The sequence below is a fragment of the Somniosus microcephalus genome, chromosome 5 (assembly GCF_052327205.1).
Source record: "Somniosus microcephalus isolate GS21.2 chromosome 5, FLI_Smic_1.0, whole genome shotgun sequence".
NCBI lineage: Eukaryota > Metazoa > Chordata > Chondrichthyes > Squaliformes > Somniosidae > Somniosus > Somniosus microcephalus.
In genome coordinates this window covers 203,156,407-203,176,557 of record NC_140991.1, presented here as the reverse complement: position 1 = coordinate 203,176,557, position 20,151 = coordinate 203,156,407, and the positions used below count along the sequence as shown (strand labels likewise).

Below are 20,151 nucleotides of genomic sequence, written 5' to 3'. Positions count from 1 at the left end.
GTGGGGCCAGAAGATGTAGGTGGGGTTTCAAATTAATTTTTTGCATCTGTGTTCACTATGGAGAAGGACGATGTAGGCATAGAAATCAGGCAGGGGGACTGTGATATACTTGAACATATTAGCATCGAGAGGGAGGAGGTACTAGCGGTTTTAGCAGGCCTAAAAGTGGATAAATCCCCAGGCCCGGACAAGATGTATCCCAGGCTGCTGTGTGAGGCAAAGGAGGAGATTGCAGGGGCTCTGACACAAATTTTCAGAACCTCTCTGGCCACAGGGGATGTGCCAGAGGACTGGAGAACAGCTAACGTAGTACCATTATTCAAGAAGGGTAGTAGGGATAAACCAGGGAATTACAGGCCAGTGAGCCTAACATCAGTGGTAGGGAAATTATTGGAAAAAATTCTGAGGGACAGAATTAGTCTCCACTTGGAGAGGCAAGGATTAATCAGGGATAGTCAGCATGGCTTTGTCAAGGGAAGATCATGTCTGACTAATTTGATTGAATTTTTCGAGGGGGTGACTAGGTGTGTGGATGAGGGTAGTGCAGTGGATGTGGTATACATGGATTTCAGTAAGGTTTTTGATAAAGTCCTGCACAGGAGACTGGTCAAGAAGGTAAGAGCCCATGGGATCCAGGGTGCCTTGGCACATTGGATCCAAAACTGGCTTAGTGGCAGAAGGCAGAGGGTGATGGTCGAAGGTTGTTTTTGTGACTGGAAGCCTGTGTCCAGTGGGGTACCGCAGGGATCGGTGCTGGGTCCCTTGCTGTTTGTGGTCTACATTAATGATTTGGATGTGAATGTAAAAGGTATGATCAGTAAGTTCGCAGATGACACGAAAATTGGTGGGGTGGTAAATAGCGAGGAGGGTAGCCTCAGTCTGCAGGACGATATAGATGGGTTGGTCAGATGGGCAGAACAGTGGCAAATGGAATTTAACCCTGAAAAGTGTGAGGTGATGCATTTTGGAGGGACTAACAAGGCAAGGGAATACACAATGAATGGTAAGACCCTAGGAAAGACAGAGGATCAGAGGGACCTTGGTGTGCATGTACATAGATCCCTGAAGGCAGCAGAACAGGTGGATAAGGTGGTTAAAAAGGCATATGGGATACCTGCCTTCATTAGCCGAGGCATAGAATATAAGAGCAGGGAGGTTATGATGGAGCTGTACAAAACGCTGGTAAGGCCACAGCTGGAATACTGTGTGCAGTTCTGGTCGCCAAACCTTAGGAAGGATGTGATTGCTTTGGAGAGGGTGCAGAGGAGATTCACCAGGATGTTACCTGGGCTGGAGCGCTTCAGCTATGAAGAAAGACTGGACAGGCTGGGGTTGTTTTCCTTGGAGCAGAGAAGGCTGAGGGGGGACCTGATTGAGGTGTACAAAATTATGAGGGGCATAGATAGGGTAGATAGAAAGGAACTTTTTCCCTTAGTAGAGGGGTCAATAACAAGGGGGCATAGATTCAAGGTAAGGGGCAGGAGGTTTAGAGGGGATTTGAGGAAGAACTTCTTCACCCAGAGGGTGGTTGGAATCTGGAACTCACTGCCTGAAAGGGTGGTAGAGGCAGGAACCCTCACAACATTCAAGAAGCATTTGGATGAGCACTTGAAATGCCATAGCATACAAGGCTACGGACCAAGTGCTGGAAAATGGGATTAGATTAGACAGGGCCTGATGGCCGGCGCGGACGCGATGGGCCGAAGGGCCTCTTTCTGTGCTGTATAACTCTATGACTCTAATGACTCCATCGCTGCTGACTGCAAAACCCAGGCCATTATTTCAGTACTGTAACAGTCAGAAGAGACGAGGGCTCTGACATATACTAACTGGTCCAAAATTGAGGATAAACATAAATAGTTAATACACCAAATAATTACTTCTTCAAAGTACTAGGAAAGTCATGGGCAACACACACTCCATAATTGGCAATAATAAAAGTAAAATTAAGGAGTTTGGCATAAACAAGATGGAGATTCGAGATGGCCGAAAAGGGCTCAAATAAAAAAAAATTGACAAGAATTTCCACATAAACAAATCTTTGAAGGTGGCAGAACAAATTGATAATGCTGTTAAAAAAGCATACGGGAATCATTGGCTTTATAAGCAGAGACATAGGGCTAGATTTTCCAAGCCCCAAGGAGGCGGGCATGAAGGCGGGACAGCCAGTAAATTCGGAGAAAGTGGGGGCGGATGGCAAAACCGCCTCCGTGCCCTTTTGCCAGGAGGCGGGAAGATGTGCAGCTTCGGGTCCCGTCTCCTGGAGGCAGGAAAGGCATTTAATCCTTTTAACTGCCTGTTAACAGGTAGTTAACAGGCAGAAAAAAGGATTAGTGTCATTTTACCTTCACAGGTGAAGGCGTCCTGACCTTGGAGAACCCCGCCGGGTTGGAGGAGACGTGTAGGAGGTCTACGCTGGTTGGAGGCACCTGGAAATAAGGTGTAGAGGTGAGTGATGGGTGCAAGTGTGGAGTGGTAAGTATGTAAGGTGAGTGATAAGTTTAAAAAATTGTGCACTTACCTTGTTTTCTTTCTACAGCCTTTAGCTGCACTGGATGGGGAGAGCCGATATTCTCCTTGTCAATTTTACATAATGGCTGTTGGATCCTCCGATCTTACAGACATGTGAAATTTACAAAGTTGAAAGGTTTGATGAGTCCTCATCACAAACGCTCATCAAACTAAAGAGAGTGGCAGTGTTTGACAGCTTCACAGAGCTGTCAAACACTGTCATTTCTTCTTTCAAGAAGTCTTGACAGATCGCACGTCTGACGTTGACGTGATCTGTCAGTAACTTCCTCCCTAATTGGCCTGCTGAGCCCACAGGGCAGGCTTAACAAGCTCAATCAGGGGAAAATCCCTCTGATTGGTCAGGCGAGGATGGGGGCGGGACATTGACATGATGAGCAGCAGTCCTGCCTCCAACTCACCTCCATTCACAAAATCCAGCCCATAGAGTACAAAAGCAAGGAAGCTATGGTAAACATTTAGAAATCACAGTTTAGGCCTCAGCTGGAATATTGTGTCCACTTCTGTGCACCACACCTTAGAAAGGATGTCAAGGCTTTAGAGAGGGTGCAGAGGAGATTTACTAGAATGGTACCAGAGATGATGGACTTCGGTTTTGTGGAGAGATCGCAGAATCTGGGATTGTTCTCCTTAGAGCAGAGAAAGTTAAGGGGAGATTTAATGTATTCAAAATTATGAAGGGTGTCCTGGCCAATATTTATCCCTCAACTAACACCTAAAAACAGATTATCTGGTCATTAAAACATTGCTGTTTACGGGACCTTCCTGTGTTCAAATTGGCTACTGCATTTTCTACATTACAACAGAGACTACACTTCAAAAAAAAGTACTTCATTGGTTATAATGTGCTTTGGGATGTCCTGAGGTGGTGGAAAAATGCTATATAAATGCAAGTCTATATGGCCTTCTGTGCGGTATGATTCTAAAAATGTTGGTATTTATTGTTGATTTAAGAAAGACAAGAGATGAAATTTGTGTGGTAATGATCATTATTGTGCTGCTGAGATTCTGCTAGATTGGAAACAGTCTAATGTGGTGTCTATTATCAAAAACAGAGACAAAACAGACCCAGGTAATTACAGACGCATCTGTTTAACATCAATACTGGGTAAAATAATGAAATTCATTATTGGGTAAACCTGACGATTGCTTGTATGGTGGTAACTGACAATGATACAGAAGGGGAAGTTTCTGCCTGAGCAGCCGCCTTTACTTTTTTGGGAAAGTAACTTCCCAAGCGGACTGTGGAAAGTCCTATGATGTGGTGTAGCTCGACTTCTAAAAAGCCGTTGACAAAATTCCACATCAAAGGTTACTATTTAAGTTGAAAGCAGTGGGAATAGCAGGTAAAACCTGGGAAGGAGTAAAAAATTGACTGAAGGGTAGATATTTTTAGGGGAGTGACTTCAGGTTGGCGATCCGGAGGTTAAAATGTCCAGGCTTCACTCTAGCGCAGCCAGACGAGCTTGACATTCACCTCGCTTCCCCATGCTGAACTCATACCTTGAGTTATAATCAGGCCTATATGACAGTCAAGTGGAAGTACTTCATAGAGGAAACACATTAGTGTGACAAAAGTATTCCGCAAAGAATGAAGGAACTTGAAAGCTGCAGAGTGCTTGTACAGGAGCTTTGCTAGCTTTTGTTTGTCTAAATAATAGGCATCACTTTCAAGGGAAACTATCATGTACTGCAATAACCATATGATTTAGTCTGTGACATGTTAGAAACAGATGACAGCAAATATTTTGGAGGGTAATGAGGAATGAACTGATACTGTTTTTCAAACTACAGTATTCTTATTTCTGGACGTTGTATAGATCCATATTGAAATCTATGACAAAAAGTACAGATTATTACCTTGTGGCCAATAGCCTGGAAATATTGCACAACTATAGTTACCCAAAAGCTATTAGCATTTCATTGGAGTAATAAATTTAGTGGCAGTTACAAGGAAACCAATGTCATTGATTGGCTCATTGTGAATTTAGGATACTGACAGATTGATGCACTGCAATCTTCATGGGTGCCAGAAGTATACAGCAAAGTGCTGTACTGAGTAACATTGACTTACACATATGCTCACAGAATCTATGGGTCTACAAACAGGAACCTTTAGCGCCGGCCGTTAAAGCCGGTTTTGAAGAAAAAAATGGCAGCCCCCTTGCTTCCGCCCACTTTCGGCGCGGAACGTGGTGGCCACCATATTGGGCAGGTCGGCGGTGCTGCCATTGCCTGAGCGCAAGTATTTTATGCACACTCAGCGGTTTTGGATGTCGCCACTCCTCTTACCGCCCTCTCCAAAGTACGCCCATGCGTGCAGCCGTTGACAGCACATAGAGCCGGGAGAAAGCAGCAGTGAGCTTTAAACTTACTTAGAGTACAGTAAACATTCTGTACAATTCACATTTACTACTACTTTTAAATAAGTTACACCCAAATAACTAACTTCAGTTGTCTCTAAGTTTATTGCAAAAATTCTTTGATATGATCCAGATCGGGCCGGCATTTTTTCAATGTTGCTCAATTTAATTTTTTTGGGATCTTTTTCATCAAGATCGAGTTTACATCAAGAAAATGCTGATGAGCCTGCTAAACAAAGAAATATTAAGACTTATAACAGTTTTTGTTCTTCCTATTGAAAACTTCTCAACTAGCCCCATATCGCATAAAGACAAGAAATAGCAATTTGTATTGTCTGGGTAATTGGGATGGGGTGGTGGGAGGGGTAACTGTTAATAAGGTGACTGCCTGAGAACGCTGCACTGATCCTTTAGACCCGATCTTCAGGCTCCTGCTGATGTTACCTCCGGAAAGAACGCGTTGCAAGGGAGCTTCTGTGTTGCGCTCATTTAAATCAGCAGGCAGCACCAAAATACCGCTGCTGCCTGCGCTCCTTTTGCGGGCAGCCGTTAACCACGGCCACGGTTATCGATGGATTGAAATCCCTTGCGGTTGATGATCATTCATGTTTGAGCTGTAGGTCCTCGGATTGCAATGTGTGTGCAATCGATGGCTCCCTGTACCAGTGGGAATCCAGCTAGTGAGGCGAATTCGAGTGCCCGCTCATTCTGGCTATTGTCATCACAGGGGAAGTTTACATATCTCCCAGCCCTGGTAAACAATCCAACCATCACTTTCTTTATGTATTTATGTGCAGCGGACTGCGATACCCTCAAGGTGTCTCCGGTAGCACCCTGGAAGGAATCAGAGGCAAAAGTTGAGGGCAGTGTGTGGTCACCAGGTAGCAGGTAGCAGTTCTTCTTCTCGGAGGCTGCAGATGTCTGCCACCACCTGTTATACTCAGCCTCTGGAAGCAGTGCTCTTCTGCGAGGTCAAGGAAGCTGTGCCTCTGTCTGTACACCCTGTTACATGGGTAGTGCCTCCTTTGACCTTGACCCCTCTGTTACTCTCTTCTCTGTTATCCACCTACAGCTCCCTCCACAGCATGCCCTTGCTACTGTGGATGCTGATTGTCTTCCTCATCTGAAGTCCAATCTAAAACAGCCATGACCCATCCTGATGTTCTCTGTGTGAAGACCTCCAACCTGTAGAAATAAGTCTCTCTCAACAAGTACTGTCACCAAACCGTTTGCCAGAGGAAACTGAGAAAGCAGCTGTGAGCATTGAGCCTTTATTAATCTCGGGACTCCTGACATTTAACCCTCCCCATGAAGTGCCGCTCAATCTCGCCTCCGTTCTAATGGCGACTTTCCCAAACCCCGGGAAACCCGTGCCGCAGCCGTTAAATTCATTCACGGTGAAAATGTCTTTTAAAATGCTTCATTCAAATATTATAATCAGTAACATGCCTCTCCAGAGGGGATTACTTGCACGCAACCAAACCCGCCTCCGTTAAAACCGGAAGTGGGCGCTTTGGAGGCGGGTTGGGTTTGGGTTTCCGATTTCTAATATTTTAACCTAACCCCCTGCCCCTCTCCCATCTATCGTGGGCAGTTAAAATTCCTCCAAAGTGTCCCATCAAACACCTAGCAAAATCAGCTGAAGGGAATTGTGTGAGACTTTGAATGGAAACCTTGAGTGTAATTTTAACTTTCGGCGATAGTGCGAAATGGGCGGATTCGGATTGTCTGCCCGTTATACAGCCCACCCAATTATTCTTTCCATTGAACTCAATAGATATTAACATCGGGAGTGGTGTTTAACGGGTGTATAATCTGATATTACCTGTTATACACTATTGCCAAAGCTAAAATGACCTCCCTTGTGCTTTGAAGGGAGGATATATTGCATGTTTGATACTGGCGCTTTGCCTCTGCACATACAGGACTAAATATGGTGGTGCTTTTCATTTTTATTCCTGTACATGAAACAGGCATTACATTAGTAGCTTTAATTGACCACTGAAGATTATAAACCAATTAAATCTAATTTTTGTAAATGTCAGGAGAGAAACTTCATAGTAATGGAAATCAGCGGTAAGAGACAGTGGCCTAGAAATTGGGCCACTTACTGACACAAGTTTTTGCCACGCCCGTCAAAAAATGGTGACCGCCACTCTAGCACCGTTCTCTGGCTCGAGATTTGGCGGCCACCATTTTGGTGAGGGCCTTAGGCTGCCGATAGCAGTGCTGGCACTGGAGATGTAAATTAAGAGAGGGTGACGTCAGTCGGCGTGCATCGCTGACTTAACGTCACCTCAGCGAACTTCGACCTTAGTCCTAAGCTCACGATGAAAACACAGCATTCAGCAGACTGACAGAGATGCTGTCAGCACCTCTTACAGGGACACACATATCTTTCTGGTAAGTTTGCATTTTAACTGGATTTTTTATATTTTATTGAAGTAGTGGTTTGGTGCCATACATGTTAAAAGTTTTGAAGTGTACAGAGTGCTGCGGGATGCTTGCAAGGCCTTGGATGGTAAAGGAAGGCCTCCGAGGAGATAGAAAATGCTAGAAATAGTCAGCAAGTCAGGCAACATCTGTGGAGAGAGAAACAGAGTTCACGTCTCAGGTCGAGACACTGCCTGACCTGCTGAGTGTTTCCAGAATTTTCTGCATTTCATTCAGATTTACAGCATCTGCTCGCAGAGGGAAGAGGAAGAAGCAGAAGAGGAGGAAGCAGAAGGAATAATGCAATCCAGACAGCCCCTTTCTGGTCGGGATATCCAGGATGAATCATCTGCCTGTGGTACCAGTGACCACAACCCCGATTCCCCTTTCAACATTTGTCCCACATCTTACCTTCCCTGTTACTGACCATCACAGCGTCCTCTTGGCCACAATGCTGAAATAAAAGCCACCACAAAGCAAACTTTCCAATCCAACTTTATACATCTATCCATCCAATATGACATCAAGAAATTAACTCATGAGCCTTATGCATTCCCTTTGTGACTGTCTTGTGTGTGCCTTTACCTATCCTTAAGATGTCACGTAGTAAAACCCCAGTGGCTGCAGCATAGCTGGTGGAAGGCTGCTGACTTTCAGTGGGCGACACTGCAAATGGCCTTGCTGGTTGACCTAGAGGAGCTGGTGAAATGGGAGTGTGAAATTGAGTGATGGTGTTTTTTTTTCTCCTCTCTCTCCCCTCTCTCTTCTTGGTTAACCACTGGCTGGGCAGGCTGCATTTCTTGGGTCTGTGAAATTAAGCCACAAGAATGGAGTTGTGGTGAAGGGAGGGCAGGAAAGCAAGAGGTGCATGCCAGAAGGAGGATAACATATGAGGATATCAGCAACTTGTATCTTTTCAGCCCCACCGCTGGCCAGGGGCTCAGCCATGCCCCTGCCAAGAATGGCCTGCACCGTCTCCTCCAAGGGGGTGAGGTGAAGCTAGGAATGGGAGGTGTGCCTCGTGATTGGTACAGATTGTTGGTAGGTGAGTGATGGAGGCGGGGTGGGGGGGGAGTCGTGCATTGAGAAGTGTGTGAAGCTAGTGATGCAATTGGTGGGAAACAACTTTTGAAGATGCATTCGCTGACCTTGACCACTGGTCTAAGGCCAAGAAGCTTCTTTGGGCACTGGAGTCAGGTGGTGGGGCGACACTGCTGGCAGATCTGGTCCCACATCATTCTTTCTGGAGGGCTTCCTGGTCCCTGTGCGTAGAGAACCTCTCTTACATTGTTGACCCCTGCACAAAGCTGGAGTGCTGCATGCAAGACCCTGGGTGCCCTTCCCTGGCTTGCTGAGCCATTTGTGTTAGTGCTGAAACACTTTTCCCTTTTTTTAGGTGCAGAAGGGAATTCAACTATTACTGCTGAAGACTCCCATTTGGGAATTCTTTTCAATGTTAGTTTTTTTTAGAAGGCTGTTGAGCTGTAAGGGCTAAAAACTGCCTATTTTTACACCATTTTTATTTCTTTCATTTCAGAAGGCATTGCTGTTTTAAGAAAATTACAATGCTTTCCGAAATCATGGCCTCGCGTTCAGAGACTGTTCTAGCAGCAACAACACTTGGGCCACGCCACATTGGAGCCTCCTGCCGGGACCAACGACACCAGGACAGCATTCCATGGTAAGTTAAGAGCTGGGCTAAAGATAATTAGTCCCCAGCGCCAATTTTTCGGTCCTGCCAGCACCACCATTTTCGGCGACCGTTAACACCCGGCCCCAGTGGCACCGGCAGCTTTTGTGGCAGCCACAAATTCCTAGGCCAATATCTGACAGCTACCTTATTTGAACAGTACTTTTTCTGTTCAAGTAACTTCTCTATTTACATCCATCTATTTAGTTACATTGTAATACCCCCCAGATTAAGATATGCATGACTGTCCCAGTATGTGTCTCAATATATTTATCTTAAAATCCCATAAATAACACAAGAAGACGATGACATTCATTAGCTGCATTATTTTCAGATGTCAATGTCAACCAGAGAAATTGTGACATTTAAATCTGAAGTTATGGAAGACTTTTTCCCTTGCACATGTCCATTTGGAGATTATCCTGACTTTCAGGATGGAAAGATACAGCCATGCTGTTCAAGTTCTGACTCAAACGTCATGCTATATTAGCAAACCACGGATGCTTGGGGGAGGAAAGCCGTACGGATAATTTCCTTTTTTGAAGAAGAGGGAAGGGGATGGTTGAGGAATCAAAAAGAAGGAAATTACGAAGTAACATTTCTCTTTTTGTATCTAAACCTCCCTCCTCCTTGCTGCTCAATAAGAATTTGCATAAATCACTAGACTGTGCTGTTAATGGTCACATCTCCTGATTGAAACATTGTGGCCTGAATTACAAAACATACTGCCCGTTTCCTATCCCTTAAAAGCTCAGCATTACCATCTAACAAATACTGTAAAACCATGACAATACTTTGTAGGGTTTTTTTGTGCTCACCTAGGTGAGGGATATTAATGATGGCAAATAGAACACTGTGGGGGGAAAATTCATCCTGTTAGTGCCATTGATGGCGCTAATGTGGCATCGAGACCAGTACCGACAGGGCGAGGCCAATCGAGCGCCGCACGCCAAATCGGGACCCCCACCCCGTAGCGCTGCCGGTAACAGCTATCGCTGGGGACCTCAATGCCAGGGAGAATGTGATGTCAGTGAGTGTGCAGCGCTCACTGAAAGCCTGATTTCCCAAATTGCTTTTAGCCATTTACCTCACCGCCTGGAGTAAACACTGACAGGGAGAGCTGGCATGCAGCACCAGGAAGCCAAATGCAGGGACGTTATTTAAAGGGATCATCAGTAATCACTCGCACCTGTCAGATTAGTGCAGTTTCAGTGGCTTTTTGTTAGTTTCAGCTACTGCAACAGTTTTATTGAGTAACTTCAAGGTTCTTTTGTATCAGGAGTCTTGTGGCAAGTACAAAGTAGCTACATTCTTCAAAGATTCAAATTGCAACACTTGGTAAGATTAATGGGGGCTGTACTGGCATGCCACCTCACCCTCCAGGATCTACGACGGAGGGAACGTAGGCAGCGAGAAAGACGGGAAGTTTTGCACAGAGGGAGGAGGAAGAGGATGAGGAGGAAGAAGACGAGGAGGAAGATGACAAGGAACAGGAGGAAAGGAGGAGGCAGCCGGACAATTGGACTTCCGGACGAGCGGTCCATGATGTGTGCCACCTCCCTCCACATAGTGCGGCAGACTTGTGGTGAGGGCCTCCTGCCAGTTGGTGGGTACAGGAATGCCTGCCTTCTATCCAACGCTAAAACCAATGCCTCAAAAGCTTCATGGGAAAACCTGCGGGCTCTCTCCCTGGGGCGGTGATCGGCCATGAGGATTTATAAATAAGTGCTCCTTCTCCTTGTCCTTTTTCTTATGGTTGTTGAGGCAGCTGCACAGCCAACAATACTGAGAATGAGGTGCTGCAGCATCAATGAACCTCCCCTGAATAAAGCCTGTGGCAATCATGAGTTGCGATTAGACTGCACCCGATATTGGTCCAGCCTTTAAGAGTAACGCCAATGAGCTTGGGTTTTCAGACTTGATTTTAAGACTCCCAATCATTTTATTGAGCAGTAAGGACCAATTTTGTGTGCAGGCTAGAGCATTTTCGCCTAGCGTTAATTCACCATCTTTTATCCTAACACTACCCATTTCTTGGCTACAATGAATTTCTAGCCCTGTGCATTTCAGCCCCCAGAAAACCAAAACAGAAGTGAGCAAAGTGGAATTTCAATGAAAAAAATTGACAAAAAATGAGGGAGAAGGTTAAGAAAAGTTGTTCACTCATAGTTCATATGAGATGGCTGCAGAATTCCCAAAGGATGATGATATACTATTTCCTTTATTTTAAAGTAAAAAAGGTGGCATTTAACCACTCATCAAGGTGAGCGATAAGAGTGCTAGGGAAGGAAATACTTTCCATTTCAGGTACCCAGTGTCAGCATCAAGCACTTCCCAGTCAAGCGTAGCACTGCCAGAAACACAGTAAGGCCCTGAAATTCCATCTGGTAGTTGTACCAAATTTACATCACCAAGGCCGGACTTATGCCTGCTGATGCACTGCAGCACTGACACTGCTATAATTCAGGTCACCCCTCAGAGAAAAGAGCCCCAGCCTGTAAAATCTTTCCCGATAGGTATAATCTCTCAGTTCTGGTATCATCCTAGTTGGTAAGGACACTGGGAATAAACTCCCCTGCTCTTCTTCAAAGAAGTGCTCTGGGATCTTTTACATCCACCTGAGAGAGCACACAGGGCCTCGGTTTTATTTTCCTTTTTTCCCCAATTGTAGAATTTTAGCAAAACGTTGCCATTCGTAGAAAAACTAATTTTTTCAAATCAGCAAAAAAAATACTGAACAGGCACCTTAATTCCCTCCACAGCTGGAATTAACGTCAAAGGGCGGAATTTTAATGGGGAAGGCGGATTGGGGGCGGGGGGGGCTCCAAGGTGGTTGGGAAAACAGGTTTCCCACAGGCCCTGCCGAATTTAATGGAAGATTGGGGGCAGCCGGAGGAGCAGAGGGGGATCACAGGAAGATAGGCATCGGCCGGAGGGGCGGGGGGAATCACAGGAAGATCGGGGGCCTAGAGAAGTAGGGGGGCCATCGGAAGAGACCGCGGGAAGGAGTGGGAGCAGCGGCCTTGTGGGGGAATTGGAGGCCTGTGGGGGGCAGGGGGAAGCCTTGTGGGGGGATCGTGGGCCTGGGGGTGAGGGGGAAGGCATTGTGGGTGGATCGGAGGCCTGGGGTGGGGGGAGGCCTGGGGTGAATCGGAAACCTATGGGGGGCGGGTTAGGCAGGGACCCTGGATCCAGGAGCTACCTCCTGGATCCAGCTGTCCTCACCTGGCATTAGCTGGTGGGTTTCACGAGGCCTGCAAAACTCGACAAGCTACAGTTAAAATCAAAATGGAGGTTAAAGCAGAGGCTTCTAGACTCTTTATAATATTTAAATAGAGGCCCCGCCTCCTGGATTGGCTGCCCGCCCCCCCTCACCCCGCCGCCGTTAAAACCAGAAGTGGGCGGGTTGGTGGCAGGTTCTGGTTGGGATTCATATTTTTAACACTTTAACGACCCACACACCACCAATCCACTCATTTTTTTAGTTTAAAATTCCCCCCAAAGCTTCTGAACACTAATGTGAAGACTAACCAGAATGACAAAGCTGAAACAAGGGGGAACAGTCACAGCTCTATGTTCTGTACAATCCTGTGTCCAGTACAGCAGGCAAATATTTCAAGCGCTGTTTCCACATGGACTATGGGGGAAAAATTTGGTTGCTTTGCGCCTCCCTTTAGCACCCTAAGAGGGCGCTAATGGGGCGCAAAGCAACTAGTGCCCGGGTGCGGCGATGTTTGCGCTGCTCATGAAATTGACCAGACATTTTGCGGCGACGCTAAACACTACCGCCACGATCTCCTGCGCCCGCAGATCGTGCCGTCAGTCGAGTGTGCAACGCCCGAGTGGCGCCCCCTGCCTTACCGCCTGCCGCTAGCAATGACAGGTTGAGGGGAGCGTTTTGCAGTTGTGAAGGGACTGGGGGGTGCTCTATTTAAAGGCGACCGCTTCCTGCCTTTTTTTGTCGACCACATTTTTGTCACCACGCATTCTGAGAGAGAGAGAGAGAGACTTCTGGAGAGATTCAACGTTATGTGAAGGAGTTTTGGGTACTGAGCAGCACTTTGCAGGTTCATTTTGATTTGAACTTCCTTGCATCGATTTAGAAGAGACTATGGGGGCTGCACTCTGAGCTCTTTCGCTGCACCTCTCCATTGTTCTTTCCAGCAGATTTGATGTACCGGTCTCTCCAGGCCGAGGTTCAAGGCTGCAATGAGCAGGGTGTGGCTGGAGAGCAAGTTCGACACTCCCCTTTAAGAACTGGCCGGCGCCAGTGTGTCTGTGTTCCATTGCTGACTGACATCACATGAGCTTCGCCAGCGCTCTGAGGCAGCGGCTAGCTTTTCGGCGTTAGCGCCTTAAGAGAGGTGTGTAGCACCTGATTTAGTGCTCCAATCACCTCCAGGGGCGATAGAGGCCAAGTTTGCAGTCGGAGGCGATAATTAGCGCCAGGCGCTAAACTTTGCGCCCGGCCGATAATTGCGCCCCAAACGGGGTGATACTGAATTTCTCCCCCTATATGTATACATTATAGTATTAAAGTAGTCACATGAATAAAAGATTGGAATGTTCTGCCATGTATAATCCTTTATAGGTCATAACATTTTTGTGCCACACAAAAGTAGCAACAGATTCAAATTTGATATTTTTTCTCAGGTTGTACTACAGGCTACTTTATGGGAGGGAGCTGTCATGTGAAATAAATATTTCTACAACTGACAATACACAGGAGAACGGAATAATTTATATTTTTGGTCAGCAGGGTGTGTGACATATGCAGAAAAGTGTCTCCATACATGATTCTCCAAGCTAACTTACTGAAAAATGCACAGACTTTCAAGTGGAAAGATTTGTGTTCACCAAGAGAATTGCTGGTGTCACCAGCAACTTGAGTTACCGGCCACAGAAAATGGTCGCAACAGAACCGTCAAAAATTCATGCTGGGAGCTGGCGATGTGTAGCACCCTGCTGGTCAGTGGAGACCTCTGGCTCGAAGTTACTGTCCACAGTTGGCATTGCAGCTTCTTAGAGCCTCTGTGTGCGAGGCTGTGGAGTTCACAAGGAATTGTGGGCAATTAAAGGGGCTATGAATTAAACGGGGAATGTGTTCAGAACTATTAACAATGACAATGCAGTGAAAAAATGCAGCTTTCAGCCCTTATTGCCTTTCAATTAAAAAATTACCATTAAAAAGAGGTCCCAAATGGGATTCTTCAGCACTTAAAGCTGAATTCCCTTCCGAGTCTCAAAAAATGGGAAAACTGCTTCAGCACCAACACAAATAGCTCAACAAGCCAGGGAAGGGGCACCCAGGGTCTCGCACGCAGCACTCCAGCTTTCTGCAGGGGGTCAACACTGCAAGTGAGGTCCTCTACCCACAGGGGCCAGGAGGCCCTACAGAAAGAAGGATGTGGGACCAGAACACCGAGGCCATTACTGCCAGCAGTGTTGCCCCCACCACCTGGCTCCAGTGCCTAAAGAAGCTTCATGACCTCAGACCACTGGTCAAGGTCAAGGTCAGTGAATTTGCAAAATGGGACAAACACCCAATTGAGATCCTACATGCAGAATTCTGTAAAAGTATCCTCCGGACTCAAAGGAAAACAGTAAACAATGCATGCAGGGCGGAACTAGGCCAATATCCATTAATAATCACTATCCAAAAAAGAGCCACCAAATTTTGGAATCACCTACAAATGAGCAATCCCCAATGCTATCACTACGACGCCCTGAAATGCCAAGAGCTGACCATAAAGAAGAATACCCTCAGTCAATTAGTCCTGGGACTCAGTGAAGTAACTACTAACAATACTAACAATAACCAGCCCCAGGACAGTGACAGGGTAACACAAAGAATTCGACCCAACACAATCGTCGCTAAGCAAAAGGAAAAATATCTGACATATTGGGCAGAAACAACAAAAACCCAAAGCAAACTCAATTGCTACTTGGCCCTAAACAGACAATACAACATAGCTGATTACCTGACCATGGTAAAGGATAACAAACTGAGAAGAACCTTGACAAGGTACAGACTTAGCGAACATAGCCTAGCGATCGAAAAAGGCAGACACAGGCAGACCAGGCTGCCAAGAGAGGACAGGATATGCTCTCACTGCAGTCAGGGAGTGGTGGAGACAGAGATGCACTTCCTCACAGCTTGTGGAAAATATCAGGGCATCAGGGAGAATTTCTACCAAAAATTCTCACAAATATGCCCTGATTTCAGAAATCTGAATGACAACCAAAAACTCCCATTCCTACTGGGAGAGGAGAGAAGCTGTATAACACTGGCGGCGCACTATGTTACAGCTTGCCATGAACAGAGGGACAACCAGTAAACTAAGAAAAAAATATATACAAACAATGCGAATGTATATTTATACACTCAGGGATATACCTGTTTATACACTGTATGAATAGAACTGCGTTTATGTGCTAAACCATAAATGTATTTTGATGCTTTGGCAACATAAGATGTAACTTATCATGCCAATAAAGCGATTTAAATTGTAAATTGTAAAAAATTGTAAAAATTGAATGCATCTTCAAAAGCCATCTCCTACCAACTGCCCTACTAGCCTCACACACTGCTCAATGCATGACCGCGCCCCCACCCCCACTCACCTACCAACAATCTGTACCAACCGCAAGGCACATCTCCCATTCCTAGCTTCACCTCACTCCCTTGGAGGAGACAGTGCAGACCATTCTTGGCAAGGGCAAGGCTGAGCCCTTGGCCAGAGGTGGGGATGAAAGGATACAAGATGCTGCTATCCTCATACGTTATCATTCTGGCATTTACCTCTTGCTTTCCTGCCCTCCCAGCACCACAACTCCACCCTTGTGCCTTCCTCATTTCACACACCTAAGAAATGCAGTTTGCCCAGCCTGTGGTTGACCAAGAAGAGGGAGAGTGAAGAAGAAGGAGAACAGCAGATTGAGATTTGACACTCCCAGCCACCAGCTCCTCATGGTAGACCAGCAAGACCATTTGCAATGCCCCCACTGAAAGTCAGCAGCCTTCCACCAGCCATGCTGCAGGCACTGGGGCAGCACTGCGTGATATCAGTAGGATAGGCAAAGGCACACATAAGACAGTCACTAAGGGAATGCATAAGGGTGATGAGTTGATTTCTTGATGTAATCTTGGATGGATAGATGTATAAAGTTGGACTGGAAAGTTTGCTTTGTAATAGCTTTTATTTTAGCATAGTGGCCAAGAGGACGCTGTGATGGTCAGTAGCAGAGGGAAGGTAAGGTGTGGGCCAAATGTATGGGACAAAGGGCAGATGTCGATGACAAAGTCCAACACTGCCTTAAGTGTGCCAGTGCAGCCTTCGGTTGCCTGAGGAAGAGAGTGTTTGAAGACCAGGACCTCAAACCCAGCACCAAGCTCATGCTCTACAGAGCAGTTGTAATACCCTCCTGTATGCTTCAGAGACATGGACCGTGTACAGCAGGCACCTCAAAGCACCGGAGAGGTACCACCAAAGCTGCCTCTGCAAGATCCTGCCAATCCATTGGCAGAATAGGCGCACCAACGTCAGTGCAGCCTTCGGTCGCCTGAGGAATAGAGTGTTTGAAGACCAGACCTCAAACCTGGCACCAAGCTCATGGTCTACAGAGCAGTAATAATACCCGCCCTCCTGTATGCCTCAGAGACATGGACCATTTACAGCAGGCACCTCAAAGCACTGGAGAGGTACCACCAATGCTGCCTCCGCAAGATCCTGCAAATCCATTGGCAGGATAGGCGCACCAACGTCAGTGTTCTTGCTCAGGCCAGCATCCCCAGCATCGAAGCTTTGACCACGCTCGATCAGCTCCGATGGACAGGTCACATCGTCCGCATGCCCGATATGAGACTCCCAAAACAAGCACTCTACTCGGAGCTCCGACACGGCAAGAGAGCCCCAGGTGGGCAGAGAAAACACTTCAAGGACACCCTCAAAGCCTCCTTGAAAAAGTGCAACATCCCCACCGACACCTGGGAATCCCTGGCCCAAGACCGCACAAAGTGGAGGAGAAGCATCCGGGAAGGCGTGGAACACCTCGAGTTTCTTCACCGGGAACAAGCGGAAGCCAAGCGCAAACAGCGGAAGGAGCGCACGTCAACCCAAGCAACCCACCCACCCGCCCCTTCAATCACCATCTGCCCCACCTGTGACAGAGACTGTAGGTCCCGCATTGGACTCATCGGTCACCTGAGAACTCATTTTTAGTGTGGAAGCAAGTCATCCTCGGTTCTGAGGGACTGCCTAAGAAGAAGAGTGGCCAAGTGGACATTGTGATGGTCAGTAACAGAGGGAAGGTAAGGTGTGGGACAAATGTTGAAAGGGGAATTGGGGTTGTGGTCACTGTTACGCAGGCAGATGATTCCATTCCGGATAGCCCGGCCAGAAAGGGGCTGTCTGGGTTGCATCCTTCCTTCTGCTTCCTCCTCTTCTGCTTCCTCCTGGCTACCGAGGCTCCACGGTACACACTATGTGCCCCACAAAGACAAAAAATTGTGATAACTCTTCTTTAGGGTATTGGTTTGTAGGGTTATTTGGAGCGGAGTACAAATAATACCAGCCCTCCGGTAAATGTCTCCAGCTCACAATAATGAGACAGACTGGCCAACTATCAACAGTGTTCTGGAGGGAATGCATGCCAGGTTGCAATGTAAATTAGAACATTTTTGGATTACTTCCCTCTTGTCTGTAGTTTAAAAGGAATGGTTTGTATTTGGATGGAAACAGTAACTGTTTCCACCTTACTTCAAACAGCCATTGAGTGGGAGACCAGACTGACTGACTGACTGTGTTGAAGGGTACAGAAGCAGTAGCTACATCACAATAACCTATCTTTCCAAAATGGCAGCCATTCCTCCTCTGTAGTACACTCCCATCAAGCCTGCTCCTTTCCCAGGCTGGCTCCAATCTGTACTATTGTGGACTCCAACCAACTGAACCTCAAGGAAAGTTTCTGAAACATTCCTTCCTGCTTCATAGCCCCAAAGGTAATCAAGCAAAACTCAAACATTTGTCTAATTTTACTGCCTACATCACTTATATTTGGCTTGTTGCATTTTATTATCCTATCAACTCAGGATCCAATCATCTAGTCAGCTTCAGTAGGTAAACCAGATTAGTGCAAATTAAAGAGAAGTAGCTGGATTTTCTACAAGTGGATTGACAGTGAAGAAAAACTTTCCAAATTAAGACTGACAAGCTTATTTAGCTTCATTAAATGTTATTTTTATTACAAAAAATAATGACAGTACTGGTTCTTGGTGAAAGTACTTGGCTACAGAAATATTTGGAACCCAATGGAGTGTTGTAAATAAGAACATGTTCAATGTACCTACAGCTTATTCTTACAAACTCTTACAGTTCTGACGAAAGGTCATCAACCTGAAATATTGGGGGAATTTTAACCTGGAGTAGCACGTGGGTTTGGGAGCAGGTGGGGCGTTGGGGGTGTTGTGTATGTACCTTTAAGAGAGAACTGCTTTTATACTGTAGTACCGGCAGTGACCACACCTGTATATAAAGCCGTAGCAGGCTTCTGTACTTTCAGTTCCAGCATACCCTCTGTTCAGTAAACACCTGTTATTATCGTTCTCCTGCAGTCTGTGTGTTATTGATACGCGGACACTACAGGGGGGAGGGATATCTGGAAAATGACAGCGCATCGGGAAGCCAGCTGCAACCTGCCGACTTCCACATTTCACTCCAGCGCGTCAGGCTGTGTGCGTGCAAACCACTCGGGAGAGGCAGGTTGGCAATTAACTATGTTAATCGCTCAATTAGAACAATATTTACACAGACTTCTGAGTTTAACATCAGGTCCATGGGTTTCCCGGGCATCCTAGAACCATCAGTGAAAGCAAAGCGAGAACACAGCAGCAATTGAGGGGTCAATCCATCTCATGGAAATATGGCAATAAATTCTCAGTACTCACAGTTGCTTTCTTAACTGCTAGTGACAAAGGGTGTTCACAGTACTTTTGCTGAGAGTTTACGTTCTATACTTTGGAGGTTCTATCACATTAGGATTGGTATCACTTTGTGTGCCTTAGATTAGACCTCAGATGAGGATCAACATGACCAGCAGCAGCACCAGCACCAGCAGCCTGCTGGTCACAGTCCTATAGCTGAACAGGGGAGAGGGGAGCAGTACAGAGGTTTGCACCTGCAGGAGAAACAAGGCGAAGAGCACAGATCTTCCTCGGTCGATTCGGAGGGGAAGGAGAAGGTGGAAAATTATGAGGGCAATGCACACCCAGCTGCTCACATTGCTGCCCGGGATGCCCGGGATTCCCTTATTTATGCAAGGTTCACTTAGGTTGCACCAGTGGGTCCATGTGTAGGATTCGCAAAAATCCAGGAAAATACAGTCTACATTGTAAAACCCCTGAAATGGCCACATTTTATGAACACAAGATGGAGTTGGCAGATCACATGACTCATTTCAGAAGGACATACCACTGCAGTATCTTAAAGAAACCTGAGTCACCACCGATTAGAAGATTCCAGAACTGACTGCAATTGATATGGTAAAATGGTTATAATAGTAACGAAGTCAAAACAAAAGTATTTACACCTCAAGGTGTGTTAAATGCTAGCAAAACGCAAACCCATCTCTGAAATCACAGAACACAGACAAAACCTATTATCTGTACCAAACTCAGAGGGACACAGGACAGATCCCATTAGTTTCATTTACAAGACATTAAAATAAAGTACCCGCTTTTGTCAAAGCAGCCTGCCCATTACTTTAACAAAAGAAAACCCCTGATTTGGCGCCAAGATAAGGGCAAGAAAACAGTATAACTGTTGGGGGAAAAGAGACATTAAAAAAAACACAGTTTCATACAGGAGCACCAAGGTCAAGGACAGTTTTAAAAACCCTGGTGAGGTTCGAGGAGCACGGAGGGCCTACAAGTTCGAGCAGGAGAGCAGGTTCAGGAGCCGGTCCCATAAGGAAGATTGGAGATCCCGTACGATACAGGAGCACCAAGGTCAAGGACAGTTTTAAAACCCTGGTGAGGTTCGAGGAGCACGGAGGGCCTACAAGTTCGAGCAGGAGAGCAGGTTCAGGAGCCGGTCCCATAAGGAAGATTGGAGATCCCGGACGATACAGGAGCACCAA

General features: G+C 46.3%; 1 protein-coding gene across 9 annotated transcripts in view; it reads right to left on the bottom strand.

Moving 5' to 3' along the window:
• The window catches only part of LOC147117523 (RNA-binding motif, single-stranded-interacting protein 3), a 2,125,417-nt gene that overhangs the window by 1,425,031 nt on the left and 680,235 nt on the right, over positions 1-20,151 (bottom strand). The gene's annotated exons all lie outside the window — the stretch shown is intronic.